Raw genomic sequence first — 19,582 nt, forward strand, 5'->3', positions numbered from 1 at the left:
ACGCTGGTTTGGACTCCCTCCCCTCTGAGTACCAGCCACACTCCTACCCCTTCCCGCCACTCCACCATCAGAACGCCGTGACCTCTGGTGACCCAGGCACCCTGAGCCTGCTTCTCTGAAGACATTCTCACGTCCAGTCGGTTCGGTTTGGTTCAAGAGAAGCTTCTTGAGTGTCTGTCACGTGCTGGCCGCTCTGCTGACCACCAGAGATGTGATGGTGAATGACCAAGCCCCTGCCCACCAGGAGCTCAAAGTCTAGAATTCCCTGCTGTGATGGAAAGTTTCCAACTGGTGCCATCCAAGGTGGTCACCGCCAACTGCACGTGGTTGCTGAGCATTTGAAATGCTGCAAGTGGCAGCAAGGAACTAAATTTTATTTGTCTTTCTTTTTAAGTCATTTAAGTGTTAACAGCCACTTGAATGCAGCCCATGAGGTGCATGAAGCTAGTGCGGGAGAGAGAAGGATGAGAAGAAAAATGCTGGGGGTTGAAGGAATTCCGTGAGGGGAAAATTGGGGCGTTAGAAAGATGCTAACTCAGCTCCATCTTGAAGGAGGGGGAGGACCAGGAAACATATTGTGGGGGAAGGGTGTTGCAGAGGGGAGGGAATATTATGAGTCCATCCAGATGAGGAAGTTCTCTAGTGTGGCTGCAAAGAGGAAAGGGGTCCCTGTGGGCAGGAGAGGCAGCTGAAGTGGAGAGGGCAGGTTGTGAAGGGCTCCAGCTATCCTCCCAAGGAATTTGGACCGGCGCTGACGTTGATGAGAAGTTCCCCGAGGCTTTTAAGGAGATGTGTTTTGGCAAAATCACCCTGCTGCAGTAGAGACGGTAGATTGAGTTTAAAAAGTGGATTTGGCAACACACATGTTAAAATACGGATACATTATTTGATTTTAGGTGAGGGAGTACTTCAAGTTATATTGAAGAAACAGTTATCATAACCTGATAGGATGAGAAGAGATTCCATCGGCTTCATAATAGTTCATTCACCTCAGCAATGACCTCTTCAATGCAAACCCCGTCTTCAGAAATAGTGCAAACGGCGTGGATGTTTCAGGTATTCTGGAGAACTTCTGAAACGCTTTGGAAATATTGAAGTGAAGTGAAAGTCGCTCAGTAGTGTCTGACTCTTTGCGACCCCATGGACTATACAGTCCACGGAATTCTCCAGACCAGAATATTGGAGTGGGTAGCCTTTCCCTTCTCCAGGGGATCTTCCCAACCCAGGGATTGAACGCAGGTCTTCCTCATTGCAGGCAGATTCTTTACCAGCTGAGCCACAAGGGAAATATTAGGATTTCTAATATCAAATTGCAAAACATTCATGGCTATTAATTCAAGAAGGGTCCTCTAGAAAACAACCCTAGACCTAGTTGCTTCTCTGTTTTCCTTCAAGCCTTCAAGATCTGTAATTCAGAATTTCCATTAATTTAGGCTAACTCATCCTGTAAATCAACTACAGGAGATCAACAGCCCATATATGCCTAATTGGCTCTTTCCAATATATTTGCTTTAAAAAGTAAAAGTGCATGGCACATGACCAATTTTTTCCACTCTTCATTTCACATATTGAACAGACACAAGTGCAAATAGATCCGCAGGCAGCCATCAACGGGTGATGAATGATGGCTTGTCGATTTGCTGTTATTCCGGAGCAGCATGAAAAGCTGACCAAGGTCACATGTAGAACATGCTGCCTTTTAGGCAAGTTTGTTTGCCTTTTTATCCCCCTCGAGGGGAAAAAGGAAACAAGCAATTTTTTTTAGCATCAGCACATTCCCAGTAGTTTAAATATCCAAATCTTACAACAACCCTGTAACATAGGTATTATTATCACAACCTTGTCTTTTAAACAAGGAAACTTGAGACTTGGAAAAACCCAGTAAATTATTGAGGTCATAAGTGTTAGAGGGTTTCCCTGGTGGCTCAGCTGGTAAAGAATCCACCTGCAATGCAGGAGACCTGGGTTCAATCCCTGGGTTGGGAAGATCCCCTGGAGAAGGGAAAGGCTACCCACTCCAATATTCTGGCCTGGAGAATTCCATGGACTGTATAGTCCATGGGGTTGCAAAGAGTCAGGCACGACTGAGCGACTTTCACTTCACTTAAGTGTTAGAGGTGGAAATTGTACCCAGATTATTCTGTCGCCTCCCCTCTGTGTGTGATTAACTCTTCTGGCCAGGCTGGAAAGAGCTTCATGGAGGAATTGGCATTTGAAGGAGGCACAGGACGCATGTCCTAAGGCACGGAACTATGATGAGGCTCTTGAAAGAGCCCTGAGGTAGGAGCCCATTTGTCTAGACAGGTAGGAAATAAGAATGGGAAGGGAGGTGGGGGCGAGACTGTGAAAGTACATATGCTTGCTAAGAAGTTTGTATGAGTCAACACAAACCAGCACCTCGTCATAGAAAACAAACCAAAATGTAACCCCCCTGGTGGTGGGTTGATGATGTCATCTTTAGGTAGAGAAGGTAGCATCCTGGCGCCCCCTTGGGTTAGTCACAGAATGAGCCCTGGAAAATATCATTCAGAAATCAGCTGGAAAAAACTCTTACTGGAAAAAAAGAAATCCACCTTCTGAAAAGGGATTTTCTTATTTTTTAAGAAAATATTTTTTTAACATTTAGGAGGCTTTTCAGGACATATAGTATTTTTAAGGATATTTCATATTTTTATTGATGTATTTATTTTGGACTTCAGGTACCAAGGATTGAATAAATCATACTTTTAATATTTTTCCATCCAAGGCCCCAGTCTTATTTTATGTATTTATTCTCATTTATTCACGTTATCTATTTCTCTAGCTCCATTCCACCATCAGTCATTCTGATGGTTCATTGTGTATCTGTTTACTTGCATGTATTAGTGTATTATTTTGGGTGCATGCATTTTTACTGAAATATTATTGACATATAACATCCTATTAGTCTCAGGTATATGGAGAAGGCAATGACACCCCACTCCAGTACTCTTGCCTGGACAGAGGAGCCTGGTGGGCTGAAGTCCATGGGGTCGCTAAGAGTCGGACACAACTGAGCGACTTCACTTTCACACATTGGAGAAGGAAATGGCAACCCACTCCAGTGTTCTTGCCTGGAGAATCCCAGGGACGGGGGAGCCTGTTGGGCTGCCATCTATGGGGTCGCACAGAGTCGGACACGACTGAAGCGACTTAGCAGCAGCAGCAGTACAATATAATGATTCAGTATTTGTGTATATTATGAAATGATGGCCACAGTGAGTCGAGTTAGCATCTGTCCATCATCATGGACAATTACAAAAAATTTTTCCTGAGATGAGAGCTTTAAAGATTTATTTTTGTAACAACTTTCAAATATGTAATACAATATTATTAACTGTAGACACCATGCTGTACATTACATCCCCAGGACTTATTTATCTTATAATTGGAAGTTTATACATTTTGACCCCCTTCATCCACATGTGAACCATATGTGACCCCCTTCACCTACATGGGACGAAGGTCACATGTAGAACATGCTGTCTTTTAGGCAAGATTGTTTGACTTTGACTGAAGGAAATAAAGACTTTTTTTAAGGGAGGGGGCTTCAACATTTGAGTTATCTCACCATCGAGTTATGTAGGCACTAGAAAAGAAAGTGTTAGTCACTCAGTAGTGTCTGACTCTTTGCCACACTATGGACTGCAGTCCGCCAGGCTCCTCTGTTCATGGAATTCTCCAGGCAAGAATACAGAAACTATAAAACTAGAGGAAAATAGAGGCAAAACACTCTCTGACATAAATCATGTAGGATCCTCTATGACCCACCTCCCAGAGTAATGGAATTAAAAGTAAAAATAAACAAATGGGACCTAATTAAACTTAAAAGCTTTTGCACAATGAAGGAAACCATAAGCAAGGTGAAAAGACAGCCTTCAGAATGGGAGAAAATAATAGCAAACAAAACAACTGACAAAGAATTAATCTCAAAAATATACAAGCAGCTCCTGCAGCTCAATTCCAGAAAAATAAATGACCCAATGAAAAAATGAGCCAAAGAACTAAACAGACATTTCTCCAAAGAAGACATACAGATGGCTAACAAACACATGAAAAGATGCTCAACATCACTTATTATTAGAGAAATGCAAATCAAAACCACAATGAGATACCATTTCACCCTGGTCAGAATGGCTGCTATCAAAAAGTCTACAAACAATAATTGCTGGAGAGGGTGCAGAGGAAAGGGAATCCTCTTACACTGTTGGTGGGAATGCAAACTAGTATAGCCACTATGGAGAACAGCATGGAGATTCCTTAAAAAAATGAAAATAGAACTGCCATACGACCCAGTAATCCCACTGCTGGGCATACACACCGAGGAAACCAGAATTGAAAGAGACACGTGTACCCCAATGTTCATCGCAGCACTGTTTATAATAGCCAGGACATGGAAGCAGCCTAGATGTCTATTGGCAGACAAATGGATACGAAAGCTGTGGTATATATACACAATGGAATATTACTCAGCTATTAAAAAGAATGCATTTTAATCAGTTCTAATCAGGTGGATGAAACTGGACCCTATTATACCGAGTGAAGTAAGTCAGACAGAAAAACACTAATTCAGTATATTAACGCATATGTATGGAATTTAGAAAGATGGTAACAATGACCCTATATGTGAGACAGCAAAAGAGACACAGATGTAAAGAACAGACTTTTGGACTCTGTGGGAGAAGACGAGGGTGGGATGACTTGAGAGAATAGCATTTAAACATGTATATTATCATATGTGAACTAGATCGCCAGTCCAGGTTCGATGCATAAGACAGGGTGCTCAGGGCTGGTGCACTGGGATGACCCTGAGGGATGGGATGGGGAGGGAGGTGGGAGGGAGGTTCAGGATGAGGAACACATGTACACCCATGGCTGATTCATGTCAATGTATGGCAAAAACCACTACAACATTGTAAGGTAATTAGCCACCAATTAAAATAAATAAATTAATTCTTTAAAAAAAGAATACTGGAGTGGTTGCCACACCCTCCTCCAGGGGATCTTCCCAATCCAGGTATTGAACCCAGGTCTCCTGCATTGCAGGTAGAGTCTTTACCATCTGAACCACAAGTATCCACAAAGTGGGCAAGGTTCTATAAGCATTAAAAAGCATTCAGTAAGTTTATTTATCAGTAGAATCTCTAAGGTTCTTGGAAGCCAAAGTTTAAATTAACTTGACCTAGAAGACCCAGATTCTTTCTCTACAAATTTGAATTGTTACATATAACTGCCAAATTTTTTTTGTTTTTAATTCTTATACTAATAGGAACCATGAGCTATCTAAAGCTGTGAAAATATGAAAGAATTATGCAACTTTCCCCATGTCTACTCTAATTAACCTGGGCCAGAAATTGCAGATAGCTAAGGTCTTGGCTTCCATCAGTGTAACCCCAAATCCTGCCACCAGCTTGAGTGGTTGCCCAGATGGCCCTCTACAGGCTTTGGAACTCCACTCACTGAGTTACACTCTCCCACCCAGTCCATCTTCCTGTTACCTTTGTCTGGCACATAGTAGGCACACTGGTCATACCTAAATGGTCTAGTGGTTTTCCATACTTTCTTCAATATAAGTCTGAATTTGGCAATAAGGAGTTCACAATCTGAGCTCCTTAGTTCAAAAAACTAAGATCATGGCATCTGGTCCCATCACTTCGTGGCAAATAGATGGGGAAACAATGGAAACAGTGACATACTTTATTTTGGGGGGCTCCAAAATCACTGCAGATGGTGACTGAAGCCATGAAATTAAAAGACGCTTGCTCCTTAGAAGAAAAGTTATGACCAACGTAGACAGCATATTAAAAAGCAGAGACATTACTTTGCCAACAAAGGTCTGTCTAGTCAAAACTATGGTTTTTCCAGTAGTCATGTATAGATGTGAGAGTTGGACTATAAAGAAAGCTGAGCACCAAAGAATTGATGCTTTTGAACTGTGGTGTTGGAGAAGACTCTTGAGAGTCCCTTGAACTGCAAGGAAGTCCAACCAGTCCATCCTAAAGGAAATCAGTCCTGAATATTCATTGGAAGGACTGATGCTGAAGCTGAAACTTCAATACTTTGGCCACCTGATGTGAAGAACTGACTCACTGGAAAAGACCCCGATGCTGGGAAATATTGAAGGCAAGAGGAGAAGAGGGTGACAAAGGATGAGATGGTTGGATCGCATCACTGACTGGATGGACATGAGTTTGAGCAAGCTCAAGGCATTGGTGATGGACAGAGAAGCCTGGCGTGCTGCAGTCCATGGGGTCGTGAAGGGTTGGGCACGACTGAGCAACTGAGCTGAACTGAGGCGCACTGGAAATAATTTGCCATGATTCTTGTTTCACCAGCTGTAGAGCATGTATACTTTGAATAACTAGAAACAGAAAAGGGCTGGTCTTTCCTGGACTTCCCTGTGGCCATAGCTACTAGGCCAGAGGGTCTCAAACCTGAGCATGCTTTAGAAGTACCTGGATGGCTGGTGAAAACTCAGATGGCTGAGCTCCACCCCCCGATGTTTCTGATGTGATGGGGCTAAATCAAAGTTGGAAAGAGCACAGCAGAAATGGCCACCACTCGAGTTTATTTATTTAGCTGTAGCAGAGAGACATCTTTCCCTAAGTCACACAAAGGTGCCCTGAGGGATGGGTCATTCTGAAAACTCTCCCCTAAATCACTGGTTACCTCGGGGAGGGCATTCTCCTCCCTGGAATTAATGATCCTCCTTAATGAGTGGAGGGGACAGAGATCCTGGTGTCCAATAGAATCATCTGTAGAGCTTTTTTAAAATGCTGGTGCCTAGAAATTTGGCCAAACTTGGATACATTCAGTTACTGACAGTATTGATGATTTTCTGATTTTGTTTTTTTTTAATTGTATTTTTTTTAAACACGAAAAACATTTTGCATTGGGGTATAGATGACTAACAGTGTTGTGATAGTTTCAGGTGAACAGCGAAGGGACTTTGATCATTTTACTGTGGTTGCATAAGGGAAAGCTGGTTTAAGAAAATACACACTGGAATATTTAGAAGTAAAGAGCCTTCATGTCTGCAAGTCTTACATGTTTCAGAGATGGAGAATGATCAAGCATGTGTTGTTAACATTGGGGGAATCTAGGCTAAGGGTAAATGAGAGTTTTGTACTATTTTTTACAGTTTTTCTCTAAACCTAAAATTATTTCAAAATTTAAAAAATTAAGGACAAAAAGCACCAGTAAGCACATGGAAAGATTCTCAATATTGTTAGCCATCAACAAATCAATGCCACAATGAGATGCCACTTCACAGTCACGAGGGTGGCTAGAATCAAAACGTCAGATGATAACAAAAGGTGGCAAAGATGTGGGGAGATGAGACCCCTCATATATTACTGGTGGGAATGGAAATTGGTACAGTCACTTTGAAAAAGAATCCATCTGTTGCACAAATGATTAAATGGAGTTACCAGTAGAGACATCATTTTGCCAACAAAGGTCCGTATAGTCAAAACTATGATTTTTTTAGTAGTCATGGATGTGAGAGTTGGACCATAAAGAAGGCTGAGCACCGAAGAATTGATGCTTTCGAATTGTGGTGCTGGAGAAGACTTTTGAGTCCCGTGGATAGCAAGGAGATCAAACCTGTCAATTCTAAAGGAATCAGTCCTAAATAATCATTGGAAAGACTGATACTGAAGCTGAAGCTCCAATACTTTGGCCACCTGATGTGAAGAGCCAACTCATTTGAAAAGACCCTGATGCTGGGAAAGATTGAAGGCAAAAGGAGAAGGGGACGACAGGGGATGAGATGGTTAAATAACATCACCAACTCAATGGACATGAATTTGAGCAAACTCCAGGTTTCATTTTGAAAATATTACAAAATTGACTATGGTGATGGTTGCACGTATCTGTGAAGATACTAAAACCCACTGAATTGTATGCTTTTCTAAGGAGAATGGGATGCTATTTGAATTATATCTGAATAAAACTGTTTAAAAAAAAAACAACCCTCTGGGACGTGGTTGAAAATCCCTGGTGTCTAGTTTTCAGAGTCCTCCAAGCACTCTGAGTAGCCCAGCTGATGACCACAGGCCATTCCTATATATTGACGCTATGTGAACACATGTTTAAACCATCAAGTTATTCTATAATCAGGGCAGTATCCTTAGAGATCCAAAATTCGGTGGCACTGGGAATTCCAATTGTCTAAGCCACAGCCCTTCTTTAATCAGCCAAACTGTGTTTGATGGGTCATCCCATGCCATTCCCCCACCCCACTTCAAGACTGGAAGCTTCCTGGATCGGCCACTTGGCCTGCCCATTGAGCCAGACAGCGCCAGCCACATAGCAGACACTGGGCTCACGCTGGCTGACTTGGAGATGCTCGCTCGCAGCTGAAGCCAGGTATTACACTGAAGTGGTACATTTTCATCTTGATTTTCATTTACTTTCTTCCCTTCCGCGTGGTTCCGTCTTTGATGTGACCTCCAGCTGTCACTGCTGCACTCCTGGATGCCGATGGCGGGGCACCAGCCACATGTTATCCATGATGACTCACGAACGAGGTACTTTTCCACTGGGCCCGTGGCCACAGCCCCTCCTCCACTCCATCCTTCTGTAATCACCTCACCCTGCGGAGACTTCCGTCTCTCTCTCCTCCTGGACTCCACTTCTTAGGGACAGTTTCTGGGCGCTTAAGCCTAGCCATTGCCTGGCACCCTGTTATTAAACTGATCCTCTATTCCTTTAAAAAAAAAAAAAAAAAGGAATAACCACCACTTAGAGAAATCAGACCCAAAATCTGAGTCTCCCGCCTGCCTTCCTGACCTGCAGCTTCATAGGAGGGGAGGGAGAGAAAAAACAGAACTCTCAACTGGAGGAAGACTGAGCCCAACTCCTGTGATCATTCAAAGGGATTTCAGGAAATCCTCCCGCTAACAGCCCAATTTCCCTAGCCTGAGATTCAAAGGGAAACAGAAGAAAGACCCCAGGGGGTCACTTATACCCCAACAAGAAATGCAGGATATAAAATGTGCGTGATGTTTGCCCCCGATTGTTTAAAAAAACGATCATCAGACTCAAACCTGGAAGGAACAAACCCTGAGTGTTAACAGTGGTTCATTCTGGGTGGAGGCGTGATGAGTGATGGAAGGTAGTTTCAACTTCTTTTTATTTTCTGTACTAACCACTAATACGAGGGGAGAGAGGATTCAAATGAAGGAAGGAAATGTCGAGAAAGCCAAAGCTCTATAGGCGGGCAACCAGCCCAGTCGTGATCTCCTTATAGCCAAGGGTCCTTCTCCTAGGGCCTCCCAGCTGTGAGCTGTGCTCCCTCCTGGGGTCACTCCTAGTCCCTTAGGCATTTCAGACACCTTGTCGCTCCTCTGAGCTCAGCATCTGCCCCATCCATGACTGCTTTCTACTCACTGGACACAGTAAAAAGCGTGTCAAGTGCTTAGCACCGAATGAATACAAAAATCTTGCAGAGTGTTCCAAAACTATATTTTCTGACATTTTTAATATGAGGATGCCTTTATAAGTTTTTAATCTACCAGAAGATGTGAAGAGCTGACTCATTTGAAAAGACCCTGATGTTGGGAAAGATTGAAGGCAGGAGGAGAAGGGGACGACAGAGGATGAGATGGTTAGATGCCCATCACCGACTTGATGGACACGAGTTTGGGTAAACTCCGGGAGTTGGTGATGGACAGGGAGGCCTGGCCTGCTGCGGTTCATGAGGTCACAGGGAGTCAGACACGACTAAGCGACTGAACTGAACTGAACTGAGAACATCTCTACATCTTTTGTTTTCAAGATTTGTTTTGATGTGGATCGTTTTTAAAGTCTTTATTGAATTTGTTACAATATTGCTCCTGTTTTATGTTTTGGTTTTTTCGGCCACGCGGCATGTGGGATCTCAGCTTCCCAACTAGGCATTGAACCCGCTCCCGCTGCTCTGGAAGGTGAAGTCTGAACCATTGGACCACCAGGGAAGTCTCTATACATCTTTGGAAAACAAAAAAGCTTAACGTCTTTCAGATAAGCGCTTTCGGTATCTGAAAGAAAGTCAAAGTGTTGCTCAGTCGTGTCCGACTCTTTGCCACCCCATGGACTGTAGTTCCCAGGCTCCTCTGTCCATAGGATTTCCCAGGCAAGAATACGGGAGTGGGTGGCCATTCCCTTCTTCGGGGGATCTTCCTGACCCAGGGATTGAACTCACGTCTCTTAAGTCGCCTGTGTTGCAGGCGGATTCTTTACCATCCGAGCCACCAGAGGAGACTTTGGTATTCGGACATGGCTTATCCCTCCAGTTCTGTTTTCCCTGTTTCACTGTCCCCATTCTTAAGGGCCAGTGCTCTGTGTCCCGATGCAAGGAAGTGGCCTTGCCAAATCTATAGAGGTAGCAACTCCCAAGATACCTTTGAAGATGCTGTTTAGATATCACAGCATAATTTGACAATAATCTGGACTTCTTCGTATTGGCATACAAATGAAAATGTAGATCAGTGGACCAGAAAGGAGCCCAAATCAGAGTCATGTAGAAATTACTTGATTTCACAAAGGCATAACTGCAATTAAATATGTTATTTTCAATAAATGGTGCTGGATTAATTGGCTGTTCATATGGGGGGGAAATGAACATTGGTCCCATACAGACATCAAATGTAATTAATCCAAAGTGGATCATAGACCTAAATTTGAAAAATAAAACTAAAGAGGCAGGGACTGTATGGAGAGCCTAAACATTTACTATCTGGTCTTGTACAGAAAAAGTTGCCAACCTCTCATTTAGACAATCAATAAAAGAATAAATTAAGGCCTAATTTGTAGCATTTGCCTGTTTCCGTGGTGTACATACCCCCACCACGCTGCCAACATGACGTCACTGAATGTGGAACTGGGGTGAGAGACAGAGGGCACAGCATCACATAGTCCAGCAACCCCTCAGGTCCAGGAGTTGTAAATAACCCCTAGAGAGCATGGGCGATAGCAAAGTGTGGTAAAACTAGAAAGTGATGAGTTTGAGTTTTTTACTACCTTTGTTCCTAATGTAATTTATGTAATTGTAAGTTTATAAGTCTGATTTTAAACTATGGCTGTTTCATAACAGCCAGCTTGCACAATTCCCCCAAACTCAACAATTGACTCTCCAGAGCCAGACTCAGCACCTCACGGACTGGAGTGACTCATGGCCTGGCAGACAGATGTCAGCCCTTTAGGCCGGGTCCACACCAGGTTCTGCAGAAATGGGGAGAAGGCCCTTGTCTGTACCCGCTCTGCCGCTTGGTCCTGAAGCAGAAGCATGTCTTATCATCCTATCTCCAAAGGCAGGTGTTACTCACAGCCTTCTCTGTGTTCAGAGCCCACATCCAGCCTTCCTCTCTCATGGTACACAGGGCCTCCTCTCTGCAGCCTCCTTCCCCCCAAATGCAAACAGCTACCAGGAAGATCCTCAGGGGCGGGAGAGACTCACCTGCCCAGAGAGTCACCAAACACAGGTAGTGTCTCTTCTCAGGTGTAACAGGAACTAGTACCTCACAATACTATAAACTTGATGGAATTCCAATTTTTTAAAAAAAGTAGGATATTTTTGAACTCCAAAATAAAGATTCAGAGGTTCAAAAATTGAATAGAAAAATATTTATGTGCTATTAAAATGTATTATTAACTGTAATTTTTCATATGATTCTGGCAGAGAAATACCCATATTCAGGTTACAGGAAGTTCAGAAATGGACTCCACTATGAGTGATGATCATATCAGGGCTTCCCTGATAGCTTAGTTGGTAAAGAATCCGCCTGCAAGGCAGGAGACCCTGGTTTGATTCCTGAGTGGGCAAGATCCCCTGGAGAAGGGATAGGCTACCCACTCCAGTATTCTTGGGCTTCCCTTGTGACTCAACTCATAAAGAATCTGCCTGCAATGCTTGAGACCTGGGTTCGATCCCTGGGTTGGGAAGATCCCCTGGAGAAGGGAAAGGCTACCCACTCCAGTATTCTGGCCTGGAGAATTCCGTGGACTGTATAGTCCATGCAGTCACAAAGAGTCGGACACAACTGAGCGACTTTCACTTTTCACTTTCACTGTCATTTGATTTAGATGGCTTCCTCATACCTGAATCAGTTCAGTCCCTCAGATATGTCCGACTCTTTGTGACCCCATGGACTGCAGCATATCAGGCTTCCTTGTCCATCACCAGCTCCCAGAGCCTGCTCAAACTCATGTCCATCAGGTCAGTGATGCCATCCAACAATCTCATCCTCTATTGTCCCCTTCTCCTCCCACCTTCAGTCTTTCCCAGCATCAGGGTCTTTTCCAATGAGTCAGTTTTTCACATCTGTTTTCTCAGCTCTCCTAAGGAGATGCCTAGGAGAGAATTCATTACACACAATGGATGCTTTAGGGCAGTGATCTCAAACTACTGGCACTAGAATAGCCTGGAGGTATTAAAACAAATTGCTGGTCCCCTCCCTACAGGCACTGGGGAGGGACAGATAAGTTGCATGTCAAGTTCTCCGATGATTATGATGATGGTCGAGCACACTTTTAAGAGCCACTGCTTTCAAGAATTAGAGTTTACTTTCACTGCAGGCTCAGAAGAGCCACTGGGTGGTTATGGGTGATCTGAAACTCACTGTAAAATCGAACGTGACAAGTGTGAAAGGGACCCTTGACCTCCAACAGCTGGGCATGACTGCTGAAATCACGCATACTTGAGTATTTTTACAGAGTTGCCATTAATACCAGGATCTGTTTAAATTTTGCTTCCAGTCTTATGTACTTTTGGGGGCCAATCTAATCAGCAAAGAGCTAGATTGGGGTTATTTCCATTTTCTAATCTCTTCCAAATTTTGAAGTCATTGGTTTTTTTGTTTTTTTTTTAAAGACTACAGTAGTGAGAGAAAAAGCTATATAATCAGCCCAGAGTTTAAGAACAAAATCTTACATTTAATTCCAGTTCCAATTAACTGAATTGAACGTTGGCATGGGAAGGGAGAGGCAATAAGTATTTTGGGGTCATTATGGCTTGTGTTGTGGGGAAGATGAGAAAGCAAGTTCAACATCTCAAGGAGAAAGTTGCATCTTAGTGGAAACTGAACAACGAGTGGAATTAAACATCTAGAAGTGGCGTTCAGGCAGAAGGAACAGCAAGAATGAGAGGGAGGTGGGAAAATCAGGAACTAAAGAATGATTCAGTGGACCTGGTTGTAGGAGACACGAGGAACAGTATGAGGAGGTGGAAATGTGAGGGCCTGAAGCTAAGAAGTTTAAACACTTTCCATAAGGAGAGTGTTTTTCAAGTGGGAAACCCAGACTTGTTTTCCTGGGATCACTAGCTCCTTATTAGAAATTATACATGTCACACTTGAATTTTTAGAAGACCCTGATATTTGATTTGGGCGTCCCTTGTGGCTCAGCTGGTAAAGAATCTGCCTGCAATGGGGGAGAGCTGGGTTGGGAAGATCCCCTGAGCAGGGAAAGGCTACCCACTCCAGTATTCTGGCCTGGAGAATTCCATGGACTGTATAGTCCATGCGGTCACAAAGAGTTGGACAAGACTGAGCGACTTTCATTTTTCACTTTCACTGTCATTGGATTTAGATGGCTTCCTCATACCTGAATCAGTTCAGTCCCTCAGATATGTCCGACTCTTTGTGACCCCATGGACTGCAGCACATCAGGCTTCCTTGTCCATCACCAACTCCCAGAGCTTGCTCAAACTCATGTCCATCAAGTCAGTGATGCCATCCAACAATCTCATCCTCTATTGTCCCCTTCTCCTCCCACCTTCAATCTTTCCCAGCATCAGGGTCTTTTCCAGTGAGTCAGTTTTTCACATCAGGTAGCCAGAGTATTGGAGTTTCAGCTTCAGCATCAGTGCTTCCAATTAATATTCAGGACTGACTTCCTGTAGGATTGACCGGTTTGATCTCTTTGCAGTCCAAGGGACTCTCAAGAGTCTTTTCCAACATCACAGTTCAAAAGCATCAATACTTCAGCACTCAGCTTTCTTTATAGTTCAACTTTCACATCCATACATGACTACTGGAAAAACCATAGCTTTGACTAGATGGATCTTTGTCGGTAAAGTAATATCTCTGCTTTTTAATATGCTAAGTTGGTCATAGCTTTTCTTTCAAGGAGCAAGAGTCTTAATGTCATGACTGCAGTCACCATCTGCAGTGATTTTGGACCCCCCAAAATAAAGTCTGTCACTGTTTTCATTGTTTCCCCATCTATTTGCCATAAAGTGATGGGGTCAGATGCCATGATCTTAGTTTTCTGAATGCTGAGTTTTAAGCTAGCTTTTTCACTCTTCTCTTTCACTTTCATCAAGAGGCTCGTCAGTTCCTCTTCACTTTCTGCCATAAGGGTGGGGTCATCTGCATCTCTGACGTTATCGATATTTCTCCTGGTGATTTTAATTCCAGCTTGTGCTTCATCCAGCCCGGCATTTCACATGATGTATTCTGCATATAAGTTTAATAAGCAGGGTGACAATATACAGCCTTGACATACTCCTTTCCCAGTTTGGAACCAGTCTGTTGTTCCATGTCCAGTTCTAACTGTTCCTTCTTGACCTGCACACAGATTTCTCAGGAGGCAGGTAAGGTGGTGTGGTATTCCCCTCTCTTGAAGAATTTTCCACAGTTTGTTGTGATCCACACAGTCAAAGGCGTTGGCGTAGTCAATAAAGCAGAAGTAGATGTTTTTTGGAACTCTCTTACCTGAATACCACCACTTTATTTTAGGGTCCTTGTTTGTGTCTGTAATTATCTTGGTGCCAAGTAAGAATGAGATATCACAACTTGCCATATAAATGAAGTATTGATGTTAGTTCATTTATTTTGAATTGAAGACAAAGTGAGTTATTGTCCTGTGTATTTTGCTCAGCTTAGGCAAATACATTTGAAAACTTGTCTAATTTTCTAGTAATATTATTTATTAAAATGAATTCTAGAAAAGATTAGTTCTAAGTCCATCAATTTTCATGGAGGAAATGAGGAGGTTGTCAGGATGTACTCCCACAAAAGGGTCTAGAATGTTTAATGGGAAAGTTCACCAACTCTAATCATTCCAATTCTTTTCAAGTCATTCCAAAACAGTTTAGAAGAAGAAAATCTACTAAGTTCTTTGCATGAAGCTAGTTTAACACCACAAAACCTAGAAAGACTAGACCCATACTAAAGAAAAGTACAAATCAGTATCACTTGTATTTATGCAAAAATTCCTGATAAAATTATAGCGAACAGAAGCTTATTTAAATATAATATATCCTGACCAAATGGTATTTATTTCCAAAATGTAATGATGGATAATAGGAAATGAATTACTATGATTCATCAAATTAACTGATCTAAGGAGGGAAACAAGGTTATTTCCATGTTAGTCACTCAAGTCATGTTGGACTCTTTGCGATCCCATGGTCTGTAGCCCGCCAGGCTCCTCTGTCCATGGAATTCTTCAGGCAAGAATACTGGAGTGGGTTGCCATTCCCTTCTCCAGGGGATCTTCCTGACCCAGGGATTGAACCTGAGTCTCCTGCATCACAGGCAGATTCTTTACCCTATGAGCCATCAGGGAAGCCCAACAGATACTGAAGGTATTTGATAAAGTTCAACTGCTCTTCTTCATTTAACAAAATAAAATATGATCAGTTGAATCAAATATTCCCACCTCAGCCCAAAAGCCAGCACCATGCCCTTCAGTGGAAACCTAGAGGGCTTTTCAAAACAGGAGCGTGACAAAAATGACCGCAATGACCTGTTATTTAACATTAACCTGTAAATCGTGAGCACAGGCTCAAGTGGGCTCTCAGTGCTACCAAGATGTCCTCTATGTCCCTGGTCCCTTCCTTCTCCACAACCGGGGACAATTCACATCCACTCTCTCCTCAAACCTCGTAATACCGCCTTCCCCATCTCACTCATCGCTGAGGATCACTTTCTGATTCGCTGAGACTGAAGCAAGTGGACTTTCAGAGACTTCCTCCCACCCATGCCTCCGCTTACTCTGCCCTCCTACCAGACAAACATGGATGCTGCTGTATAAAAAGCCAAGCCCTCTACTTGTGCGCTAGATTCCATCTCATCTCCCCACAGACTTGGTTCCAACAATCCTTCCCATCTCCTACATCATCAGTCTTCCTTTTGCTATTGGGTCATCCCATCAACCAAATGCCACTATTCCATCCTAGACAAAAACAAAAACAAAAAACTTGACTTTGCTTTTGCTATCAGCAAGCATCCCACTTCTCTGCTCCTGTTACAGCAAAACGCCTTACAGCAGCTGCGTTTGGTTCCACTCCACCAAACCTGCTCCTATTGATTCCCAATGGCCTTCACATTGACAAACCCAATTTCTCAGCTGGCTTCTTACTAGACCTGTGAGCATCACTGACACATCTGACCCCTTCCCCTTGACTCATTTGCATCTCTTGGCTTCCAGTTGACCAGTAATCACATCTTTTCATTTTCCACCACTTGTTCCTCTCTGAGCTCTTAGCATCGGCATGCCCCATCCATTCTTCGCTCCTCTTTTCTTCTTTCTTCATCTCTCTAATCCAGCCTCATAGCTTTAAACACCACCTAGTGCTGACTCATTTGAAAAGACCCTGATGCTGGGAAAGACTGAAGGTGGGAGGAGAAGGGGAAGACAGAGGATGAGATGGTTGGATGGCATCACCGACTCAATGGACATGAGTTTGAGTAAACTCTGGGAGTTGGTGATGGACAGGGAGGCCTGGCGTGCTGCAGTCCATGGGGTCACAAAGAGTCGGACACGACTGAGTGACTGAACTGAACTGAGCATGTTGAAGGCTCCCCGGTTTTTATCTCCAATGAAGATTTCCCTCCATTCCAAATCTGTATATCCAACTGCCTTCCTGACGTTTCTCCCTGGTATCTAATAGTCATCTCCAACCATCACACTCAATACTTCAACCACAACCTCTGCATCCAAACCTATTCTACCTGCAATCTTTGCCACCTCAGATCATGGACTCTGTTTCTCCAGTTGTTCAGGCCACAGGACTTGCCTTTACCTCTAATACATCACTTCCTTTCACTCGCCATTTCTAATCCATTGGGAAATCTTCCACCTTTGCAATACAGACAGGCAAAAGGAGAGGGAGAAACAAGAGGACAGTGCTAATGTGAACCAAGACGAGAAGCATGGTGTATATGAAAGTCACAAAGGAAAAGATGTCACTGGGACCAGTGGTCTCTACGGGGAAATAATAATAAGGATCCACAGGGAACAGAGTAAGTTCAAGTCATGAAGGTATCAAAGACAGGCAAAAATGAGTCTGAGGTGGTTAAGTTCCTAAATCATGGAATGTGTACATGTGCTCAGTCCTGCCCAACTCTCTGCGACCCCGTGGACTGTAGCCCGCCAGGCTCCTCTGTCCATGGGATTCTCCAGGCAAGAATACTAGCGCCATTTCCTATTTCAGGGGATCTTCCTGACCCAGGGATCGAACCCACGTCTCTTGCATCTCCTGCATTGGTAGGTGGATTCTTTACCACTGTGCCACGTGGGAAGCCCATGGCGAGTTCCCCACATTCCCACCCACTCACCCATTCTCCTGGCTCCCCCACCCAACCAACCCTGACCAATGCTGAAGGAGACCAGCAGGACAGGGGAAAAGTACCATAGTTTGCAAGGGAGAAGGGGCAACAAAAGTTCAAGGGAACAATTTAAATCTTATGCACCAACTTGGATGCTTCACATTTCAAATCAACATTCCCAAATTTACCATCTTGTCACATAGTTTTTACTTATCAAGAACTTTTTCTCTCCTGGGACCTTTCCAAATCCCCATCATCTTCTTAGGTTTTCTGTGCACTTCACATTGTACACTGAAGACACCAATTTGACCTGACTTTATCAGAAGTTCGAAAGTTTCGCCACATGGAAAAACATCTCATTCTTACCTTACACCCAGTGACTATAACCAGTTTCCACAACTCTTTCCAATTCAAGAATCTGACATCCTAAAGCTATTTTAAAATCCTTATTTTGGTAACCTTATTAACTTATATAATGGCAACGTCAGGGCTTAAAATCTTTCAGGGAAGTTATGATCAAGGTATTTATCTACTATTGATTCTCAAATATTAAATTCAAATGCATGTATACAGAAATCTATCATCTGAAATATTATGGTTCTGAAAAACACTGAAAATAAGTTGAAGGAAAGTTCAACTCCTTGGAGATAATACAATATAAACAGAGCAATTTTCAAGACTTCTACTGTGGCAGCAATACCATGATGGTTAAGAGCCCAGATCTCGGAATAAAAAAGAGTAGATTTTAAACCTAATGTGAATTTAAGCAAATGACTTTTGTTTTCCTCCTGTAAAATGGGAGGTAAATGTGATTATAAAAGGGCATCAATGAGAGATCCTTGTGGTGATGGAATTGTTCTGTTTTATGGGTAGAACTGAGTGAAGGGTATACATGAGCCCCGGATTATTACTTACAATTTCATGGGAATCTATGATTATCTCCAAATAAAAGGCTTAAAGAAGTCACTCACAAATGTTGCATTAAATTTTATATTAATTTCTAAGTCTAAGTTCTGGAAGGGGAAAACGTACACCCACGGTAGATTCATGTCAATGTATAGCAAAACAAATACAATATTGTAAAGTTAAAAAACAGAAAATAAAACAAACTAATTAAAAAAAATTTTAATTTCTAAGTCATCCTAGGCAATTACATATTTTAATTTTCTAAGTGAAATAAAGTGAGATTTCAAGTTACTTCAAATTCAACAACGATGTAACCAGAAGGTGGCGCTATTGCTTCATGAATATACCACATCACAGACCTAGTCCCTATCATAAAAATAAAACACTAGGACCTTATGGATCAAAACGGTAAACGCAACAGTAAATTGCATTGAATACTGTAAATTCAGCAGTATTAATACATGTCTTAAGTGAGGTTTGACAAAAATATGGTTTTCATAAGTCATTAAAAAATAAACAACACATACAAATAATCAATTCTAGACCTGCTTAACAGGGAAGTTTACATATGGCCAAATACAAACCCATCTAAGTGAGTTTACACCTGTGTCCTGTGTGAAATGTCAAACCCCTCATAACAAGGAAGACTGTTACCAAATCTGGTAGTAAGCTGTTACATCATTCCATTTTTATATGAACATTTCCTGCCTGACTGTTACAACTTTTGATACAGACACAAGTACAACTTTAACTAGAAGTAAAAAGAGGACTGAGAAAGGGATCTCTTTTTTTTTCTTTTTTGTAAAAGTAACGAAGTTTAGAACTTTCTCATTGTTTTTAATTAAAAACATTTAAAATATTTTTCAGAGAAAGAAATTAAGTTGCACCAGTTAATATATCCTTATCCAGTTTCATTATTCTTAGATGCTGGATACACAGCAAAGGTGGACTATTTGTTATTAGTAGCGGGTTTGCGAGAAGCAGCCTCTAACACTTAATGGGGTGTTTTTACCAGTTGCGTCCACAACCAACATGTGGATCAGCACGTCCTCTGCACTCATTCTTAGTCATCTCACACCCATCTAACTAATAACCAAGCAATACAAGTGCAGCCCGGATGA

Source organism: Giraffa tippelskirchi, chromosome 2 (assembly GCF_054371585.1).
Source record: "Giraffa tippelskirchi isolate mGirTip1 chromosome 2, T2T-mGirTip1v1.2.pri, whole genome shotgun sequence".
Taxonomy (NCBI): domain Eukaryota; kingdom Metazoa; phylum Chordata; class Mammalia; order Artiodactyla; family Giraffidae; genus Giraffa; species Giraffa tippelskirchi.